The sequence below is a fragment of the Nyctereutes procyonoides genome, unplaced genomic scaffold (genome assembly GCF_905146905.1).
Source record: "Nyctereutes procyonoides isolate TBG_1078 unplaced genomic scaffold, NYPRO_anot_genome, whole genome shotgun sequence".
Lineage (NCBI taxonomy): Eukaryota > Metazoa > Chordata > Mammalia > Carnivora > Canidae > Nyctereutes > Nyctereutes procyonoides.
This window is the reverse complement of record NW_026575047.1, coordinates 16,498,378-16,507,721: the sequence shown is the minus strand read 5'-3', so window position 1 is coordinate 16,507,721 and position 9,344 is coordinate 16,498,378. Positions and strand designations below refer to the sequence as shown.

The window sequence follows — 9,344 nt, the reverse complement described above, 5'->3', positions numbered from 1 at the left end:
TGCGGTTTCCTGCCTTGTTAATGTTCCCCATTCTCCCTGGGGTGAGGTGGTATCTCATTGTGGTTTTGATTTGTATTTCCCTAATGGCAGGTGATGCGGAGCATTTTCTCATGTGCATGTTGGCCATGTCTATGTCTTCCTCTGTGAGATTTCTGTTCATGTCTTTTGCCCATTTCATGATTGGATTGTTTGTTTCTTTGGTGTTGAGTTTAATAAGTTCTTTATAGATCTTGGAAACTAGCCCTTTATATGATAGGTCATTTGCAAATATCTTCTCCCATTCTGCAGGTTGTCTTTGAGTTTTGTTGACTGTATCCTTTGTTGTGCAAAAGCTTCTTATCTTGATGAAGTCCCAATAGTTCATTTTTGCTTTTGTTTCTTTTGCCTTCGTGGATGTATCTTGCAAGAAGTTACTGTGGCGGAGTTCAAAATGGGTGTTGCCTGTTTTCTCCTCTAGGATTTTGATGGAAACTTGTCTCACATTTAGATCTTTCATCCATTTTGAGTTTATCTTTGTGTATGGTGCAAGAGAGTGGTCTAGTTTCATTCTTCTGCGTGTGGATGTCCAATTTTCCCAGCACCATTTATTGAAGAGACTGTCTTTCTTCCAGTGGATCGTCTTTCCTCCTTTATCGAATATTAGTTGACCATAAAGTTGAGCACAAATAATGCGGCATAAAATAGGGGTTTATATATCTTTCTGAATTAGTGTTTTATTTTCTTTATTATATTTTTCTTTATTTTATTAGTAATTCCTGGATATATGGTATTTCCATTTTTATTTTTTTAAGATTTTATTTATTTATTCATGAGAGACAGACAGAAAGAGAGAGAGAGAGAGAGAGAGAGAGAGAGAGAGAGAGAGAGAGAGAGGTAGAGACACAGGCAGAGGGAGAAGCAGACTCCACGCAGGGAGCCTGACATGGGACTCGATCCCGGGTCTCCAGATTCACACCCTGGGCTGAAGGCAGCGCTAAACCGCTGAGCCACCCGGGCTGCGCTCCATTTTAAATTTTTTCATGAACCTCCAAACTGTTTTCTTTTTTTTTTTTCTTTTCTTTTTTTTTTTTTTTAATTTTTATTTATTTATGATAGGCACACAGTGAGAGAGAGAGAGGCAGAGAGACACAGGCATGGGGAGAAGCAGGCTCCATGCACCGGGAGCCCGACATGGGATTCGATCCCGGGTCTCCAGGATCGCGCCCTGGGCCAAAGGCAGGCGCCAAACCACTGCACCACCCAGGGATCCCTCCAAACTGTTTTCTATGGTACATGACCTAGTTGACATTCTCACATAGTGCACATGGGTTCCCTTTTCTCTACATCTTTTCCAACTCTTGTTATTTCTTGTCTTTTTGATACTAGTCATTCTGATTGGTGTGAGATAATATCTCATTGTGGTTTTGATTTGCACTTCCCTGATGACTAGTAATGTTGAGCAACTTTTCTTGTGTCTATTGGCCATTTGTTATGTCTTTAGAAAAACATGCATTCATATCTTCTGGTCATTTTCTAATTAGACTGTCGGGTTTTTGGTGTTGAGTTCTAATAGTTCTTTATATATTTTAGATATTAACCTCTTATCAGATATATCATTTGCAAGTATCCTCTCCCATATCTAGGGTAACTTTTTTATTCCTTTATGCTTTCCTTTATTGGCAAAGGCTTTTTATTTTGGTATAATCCAAATAGTTTACTTTTGCTTTTATTTCCCTTGTCTGAGGAAACATATCCATAAATATGTCACTAAGGCTAATGTCCAAGAGATTATTACTTATGTTTTCCTTTAGGATTTTTGTGACTTCAGGTCTCATATTTAGGATTTAATTCATTTCTTATTTTTGTGTATGGTATAGGAAAGTGGTCCATTTTTATTCTTTTGCATGTAGCAGTTCTATTTTCCCAGCACCTTTTACTAAAGAGAATGTCTTTATCCCATTGTATATTTTTACTGCCTTTGTTGTAGATTAATTGACCATGTAATTTTGTGTGTATTTCTGAGCTGTCTATCCTTTCTATTGTTTTACATATATGTTTTTGTGCCAATACCGTACTATTTTGATTGCTATAGATTTGTGGTATATTTTGAAATCTGGGATTGTAATACTTCCAGCTTTGTTTTCATTCTCAAGATTGCTTTGACTATTTAGAGTCTTCTGTGGTTCTATACAAATTTTAGGATTATTTGTTCTACTTGTGTGAAAAATACTGTTGGAATTTTGATAAAGATTGCGTTGAATCCGTAGATGGTTTGCATAGTGTGAGCATTTTAAAAAATATCAATTCTTACAGTTCATGATCATGGTAATTTTCTGTTTGTGTCATCTTCATTTTTTTTCATCAGTGTTTCATGTTTTCAGGGTATTAGTCTTTCACCTACTTGGTTAAGTTTATTCCCAGGTATTGTATTCTTTTTAATGCAATTGTGAATGAGATTATTTTCTTTATTTCTCTTTCTGCTAGTTTATTATTAGTGCATAGATATGCAACAGATTTCTGGGGTCTCCTTAGTGGCTCAGTTGGTTAAGCATCCCATGACTCTTGATTTCAGCTTAGGTCATGATCTCAGGATCATGAGATTGAGCTTCACCTTTGGCTCTGTGCTCAGCAGGAAGTTTGCTTCTGCTTGAGATTCTCTCTCACTCTCTCCCTCTGCCCCCCCCCCAATTCTGTCTCTCTCTTGAATAAATAAATAAATCTTAAAAAAGAAATGCAGGGATCCCTGGGTGGCACAGCGGTTTGGCGCCTGCCTTTGGCCCAGGGCGCCATCCTGGAGACCCGGGATCGAATCCCACGTCGGGCTCCTGGTGCATGGAGCCTGCTTCTCTCTCTGCCTCTCTCTCTCTCTCTCTCTCTCTCTCTCTCTCTCTCTGTGTGTGTGTGACTATCATAAATAAATAAAAATTAAAAAAAAAGAAATGCAACAGGTTTCTGTATATTAATTTTATATCCTGCAACATTACTGGATTCATTTATAAGGTCTAAGAAGGTTTTTTTTTGGTGGAATCTATAGGATTTTCTAAATATAGTATTATGTTATATAACAATAGTAATGGTTCTACATCTTCTTTAACAATCTGGCTGCTTTTTTGTTCTCCTTGTTTGATTGCTATGGTTCGGACTTCCAGTGGTATGTTAAATAAAGTGGCTGGAGTGGTTATCTTTGACTCATTCTTGATTTCAGCGGAAAAGATTTGTGTTTTTACCATGAAATATGATGTTAACTGTGGTTTTGTCATATATAGCTTTTATTATGTTTAGGCATGTTTAATCTAAACCCACTTTGTTGAGAGTTTTTAATCATAAATGGGTGTTGAATTTTGTCACATGCTTTTTCTGCATCTATTGACATGATCATATGGTTACTGTTCTTCATTTTGTTAATGTGATGTATCAAACTGATTGATTTGTGGATAATGAATCATCCTTGCATCTCTGGAATAAATCCCATCTGATTGTGGTAAATGATCCTTTTAATGTATTATTGAAATTAGTTTGCAAATATTTTGTTGAAGATTTTTGCATCTGTGTTCATCAGGGATGTTGGCCTATAGTTTTCTTTTTTTCTTTCTTTCCTTTCTTTCTTTCTTTCTTTCTTTCTTTCTTTCTTTCTTTCTTTCTTTCTTTTTTGTAATGTTGTCTAGTTTTGGTATTGGTAATGCTGGCATAAAATGAATTTGGAAGTTTTCCTTCCACTTCTATTGTTTGGAGTAGTTTGAGAAGAATAGTTATTAATTCTTTAAATGTTTGATAGAATTCACTGTGAAGCAATCTGGTTCTAGACTTTTGTTTAATGGGAATTTTTTGATTACCAGTTCAATTTCATTACTAGTAATTTGTTCAACTTGTCTTTTTCCTCCTAATTCAGTTTTCGAAGATGGTATCTTTCTAGGAATGTATCCACTTCTTCTAGGTTGTCCAATTTGTTGGCATATAATTTTTTGTAGTAGTCTCATAATTCTTTGTATTTTTGTTGTGTCAGTTATAATTTCCCCTCACTCATTTCTGATTTTATTTATTTGAGTCCTCTCTTTTTCTTGATGAATCTGGCTAACAGTTTATCAATTTTATCTTTCAAAGAACTGGTTCTTCATTTCATTGATCTTTTTTATTGCTTTTTTAAAGTGTCTATTTCATTTATTTCCACTCTAATCTTTTCTATTTTCTTCCACTAGCTTTGGGCTGTTTTATCTTTTTCTAGTTCATTTAGGTATGAGGTCAGATCATTTATTTGAGATTTTTCTAGTTTCTTGAGATATATCTATATCACTATAAACTTTCCTATTTTTAGAACTACTTTTGCTGCATTGCAAAGATGTTGAATCATTGTGCTTCGCTTTTCATATATTTTTAAATTTCCTCTTTATTTCTTCATTGACGTACTGGGTATTTAGTCACATATGGTTTAGCCTTATGTGTTTATGGGGTTTTTTTCAGGTTTTTTTTTTCTTGTAATTAATTTCTAGTTTCATTGTGGGTTTTTTTTGTTGTTGTTGTTTTGTTTCATTGAGTTTTGGTAAAAAAAAAATCTTTGATAGAATTTCAGTTTTAAATGTACTGATACTTGTTCTATGGCCTAGCATGTGATCTGTCCTGAATAATGTTCCTCATACACTTGAAAAGAATGTGTATTCTACTGTTTTTGGATAGAATTATATACATATAATTAAATGGACTTAACAGATTATATAAATAATCTGTCTTTGTGTATATATATGTATAATTTGTCTTTATGTATACATATTCACTATACATAGTATATATTATTTTGTATGTGTGTATATATATACACATATATTTATATGTTTATATATAATCTGTTAAGTCCAGTAATGTACTGTCAGTTAAAGCCATTTTTTCCTTATTGAATTTCTGTCTATATGATCTATACATTGATTTAAATGGAGTGCTGAAATCCCCTATTATTGCTATATTATTGTCAATTTCTCTCCTTATGTATGTTAGTATTTGCTTTATGTACTTACTTTCTTTCATATTGGGTGCATAGATACTTATATCTTCTTGTCAGGTTAATCCTTTTATCATTATGTAATGCCCTTCTTTGTCTCTTGTGATAGTATTTGTTTTAAAATCTTTTTTATTTAATATAAGTATTGCTACCCTTTTTTATACTTTTATACCTTTTTATACTTATGCTTTTTCTATCTTTTTACTTTTATTTTTTTTTAATTTTTATTTATTTATGATAGTCACACACACACACACAGAGAGGCAGAGACACAGGCAGAGGGAGAAGCAGGCTCCACGCACCGGGAGCCCGATGTGGGACTCGATCCCGGGTCTCCAGGATCACGCCCCGAGCCAAAGGCAGGCACCAAACTGCTGCGCCACCCAGGGATCCCTATCTTTTTACTTTTAATCTATCTGTGTCTTTAGATCTGATGTGAACCTCTTCTTGGCAGCATATAGATGTGTCGTTTTTAAAGAATATTCTTTCAGTGACTATATATTTTGATTAGAGCATTTAGACTGCATTTCAAGGAATTATTGATAGGTAACTACTTATTGCCATATAGTTAATTGTTTTTGGTTGTTTTTGTATAACTTTTCTGTACCTTTCTTCTCTTAATCCTTTCCCTTGGGATTGATGATTTCTTTAGTGTTATGCCTGGATTCCTTTCATTTTTATTTAATTTTTTATCTGTTATGTTTCTGGTTTGTGGTTACAATGAGGTTCATATTTAATATCCTAAATGTATAGCAGTACATATTAAGTTGATGGATACTCAAGTTCAAACACATTCTAAAAACACTACATTTTTAGTCTCTCCCTTCTCATTTTCTGTATATGTTGTCATGTTTTACTCTTTATTTTGTGAGTCCTTTCACTATTTTTTTAGATATAATTAATTTTACTACCCTTTTTTAACATTCATACTACCTTAAAAGTGATTGATCTACTACCTTTATTGTATATTTGCTTTTACTTGTGAAATTTTTTGCTTTCATAGTTTTCTTCTAATTATGGCTTCATTATTTTTCCCTTTTTTTTCTTTACTCTTTAACATTTCTTCTAATTCTATGTTTGGTTTAGTGGTAATGAACTATTAGTTTTTGTTTGCATGGAAACTCTATCATTTCTTCAATTCTGAATGATAATCTTGCCAGGTAGAGTGGTTTTGGTTGTAGTTTTCTTTAAGCACTTTGAATATATCATAACACTCTCTTCTGGTTTGCAAAATTTCTGCTGGAAAATCTTGTAGATTTTCCCTTGTAGTTAACTTTCTGTTTTGTTCTTGCTTTTAAGATTCATTACCATGTCATTGCCTTTCCTGCCATTCTGTGTGGTCCCTCTATCCTTCATTGTACTGAAACTGTTTAGTCAGCCCTCACTTCTTCAGGAAAATTTGCTCTACATAGAACTATAGATGCAATGTATCTGTGGAAGAGGTGAGTTCAAGGCTTACTATGTCTCCATTTTAGATCTATATATATTTTTTAAATCCACTGAAACATTTACTCCATAAAGTCAGAGAGTTTGTTAGTTTACTGCTGATTTTCATTGCTGGAATAGTTCTAATAGTCACTCAAAAGTTAAATTAATGTTCTTAAAGAAAATGGAGCTACTGGGCAATGACTTAGAATAATTATTTTAGTGTTGATTTGCAATTACTATTAGTGTGATGTAATACTCATGTATTAAGTGGCTGGGATATAGGAGTTTCCTCCTATATTCAGTGAAGACAGATAGTAATTTTTTATTTTTAAATAAATTGAGATATAATTAACAGATATCATTACATTCAGCTGTACAACATAATAACTCAATAGTTGTATATTTTACAAATGATCACCAGGTTAAGTCTAGTTAACATCTATCATAACACATAGTTATAATTTTTTCTTGTGATGAGAACTTAATATCTTAATTATCTACTTCCTTAGCATCTTCCAAATCTATGCAATAGTAGTATTATTTCTTTAATAAGTGAAATTTCATCTATTTGTTTTGTTTTATACTTTCCTAGATTGTTAGATATCAATTACTGATGTTCTCAGAGCATCTTTCTAGCAATGTAAATAATGATTTTTTTTTCCTTAGACCTCTTCTCACAGGAGCCTTAATAGTAGGAACAGGGTTCTTTTGTTCTCTTTTATCCCCAGTGTCAACCCCAGTATCTGGATTATAGTAAGCAATTCATAAATAAAGTTGAGTCAATGAATATCAACTATATTTTGGGAGAACTAAGGCTACCAGCAGCAGTCTTCTTACTTTTATCTAGAAAAATCATTTGATATTTTTTCTCTTTGTTTTATTTCATATTCTTTTTCAAAAGGTATGTGTGAAGTTTTTGTTTGTTTAATTTGCAGCTTTTAGCATCTGAAAAAGTGGAGGGACATCTTTTTTTCTATATTTCTATAAGCAAAAGAAGGTATTTAAAGCCATTTCTGAATATGATTTGAATAAAAAAGGAATTAAACTTGTAGTAATTCTTCTCTTCAGAATTGACACACATTAAATCATACATAATCCTTTTTGATCAAATGCAATATATAGAAAAAACAATAACTAGATATATAACCAATGAGAAGAAATTGTCTTCTCAACCCATAAAAGTCATATTTCTTTATTGACAAGTGTTTCAATTTGGTACAATTGTTTTTTACAAATATGGAAATCTTTGCATAAAGTTATATTGACGAATTAGGTTATTTTATTTTATTTTGAATTAGGTAATTCTAAAATATCATCCCATCTTTAAACAAATTTGAAATATTTTTCCTACATAAATCAATCATACTGCAATATCTCTGTCTTCACTGACTATTACAGAAAATTTATACTTCAGAAATCACACACATATACAATGATCGGTATGACACTAACATATTATGTCTAAATGGAAAAGAAATTATCAATGAATTAAAACTAGGTATTTGGATCAAAAAGATAGCCATTTTTTCCTGAAAAAATTTAAAAGCTTAAATTTCTATGCAAAATATACAATCTCAAGCCCAAACTTTAAAAATTTTGAAATAGTTTTGGAGTTTGATTCTTTTGAGAGAATTGCTCATTTTATTTATTTCTTTGATTAAAAATGTGTTTATTTAGAAACATTCAGAATTCCAACAAATCAGCTGCAACTCTTTTTTTTCTTTCTTTCTTTTTTTTTTTTTTCAATTACCCGGTGGTATTCTGTTAACAAAACAACAATTATTTCATGTAAACTACATCAGAGACAACTGAAAATGGAAGAACTATCATCCCCATATTTAACTAATTTGTGTTGTGCATGAACAAGACCTGCTTTAAATTTCCACACAAATTTGCAACCTCATACTGTACCAAGCAAGGTTAGTGGCTATTAAAAATACCACCAGGACAGGGCTATCTAAAGACATATTCAATAGTGTGTTAACTATACAAAAAATGACAGTCTACAGTTTACAAACAAAGCTTTCACAGACTTACATTTCATTTTCTTTAGAAGGGGTGAGTTTTACACGAGGGGGTTAAATGCTTTACAAACAAAAGAAAAACTGCACTAGAACCAACCTATCCTTCATCTTCTTCATCCTCCTCCTCTTCCTCTTTCTCCCTTACCCTTCCTTCCTTTTCTTGCTTTTTTCAGCCTTGACAACTCCTTTTTTTTTTTTTTGGCCACATCAGGCTTTCCTTTGTCTCAATATGAGCAATACCCTTGTCATATTTTTCCTTAAGCTTAGCAGCCTTCTTTTCATAAGGCTGCTTGTCATCTGTGTTCTTCCACATTTCTCCCAGTTTCTTTGCAACATCACCAGCAGATAGACTGGGATATTCTCCTATGTGTTGGAGGCAATACTCAGAACAAGAAAAAGGAAGAAGGAGGCCTCTTGGATGCATTGGGATCCTTAAACTTCTTTTTTGCTTTCCCTATAGGGAGGATATGAGTTTTCATTTCTCTTTCATAACCAGCCTTGTCTCTCTTTGTCATGTCTTCAAATATCTTTTCTCTTTAACAAACATAGTATTCCACCTTTCTGAGCACTTCTTAGAAAATTCTGAGAAGTTGACTGGAGCATCTGGGTGCTTCTTATGCTCCTCTCAGTAAGTTTGCAAAATAATAGTTTTGATAACATTTTGCCTCTTAGCTTCTTAGTATCTCCTTTGCCCATGTTTAATTATTTTTCCACAAAGTCACCCAGAGCCCATCTGGCCCTCACTTGCCCTGTCACTGTCTCTGTGGAGCTCGATGTACTGCAATGGCTGTGAGAGTGGGAGCCAGATGCAGCCTCCTCACTCTCTCCACTCTTGAGAATTGCTTGTAAAATTTTAATTAAATTGCCTTTATAATAAATAAAAACAAAAAGCTATGATCTTGTTCCTTATTTTTTTTCTTGTA

The 9,344-nt window shown here is 33.1% G+C and overlaps 1 pseudogene; it reads right to left on the bottom strand.

Moving 5' to 3' along the window:
• Positions 1 to 8,518: 8,518 nt before the first annotated feature.
• LOC129510177 (high mobility group protein B1-like) lies at positions 8,519 to 9,117 on the bottom strand (annotated as a pseudogene).
• Between the last annotated feature and the right edge of the window lie 227 nt (positions 9,118 to 9,344).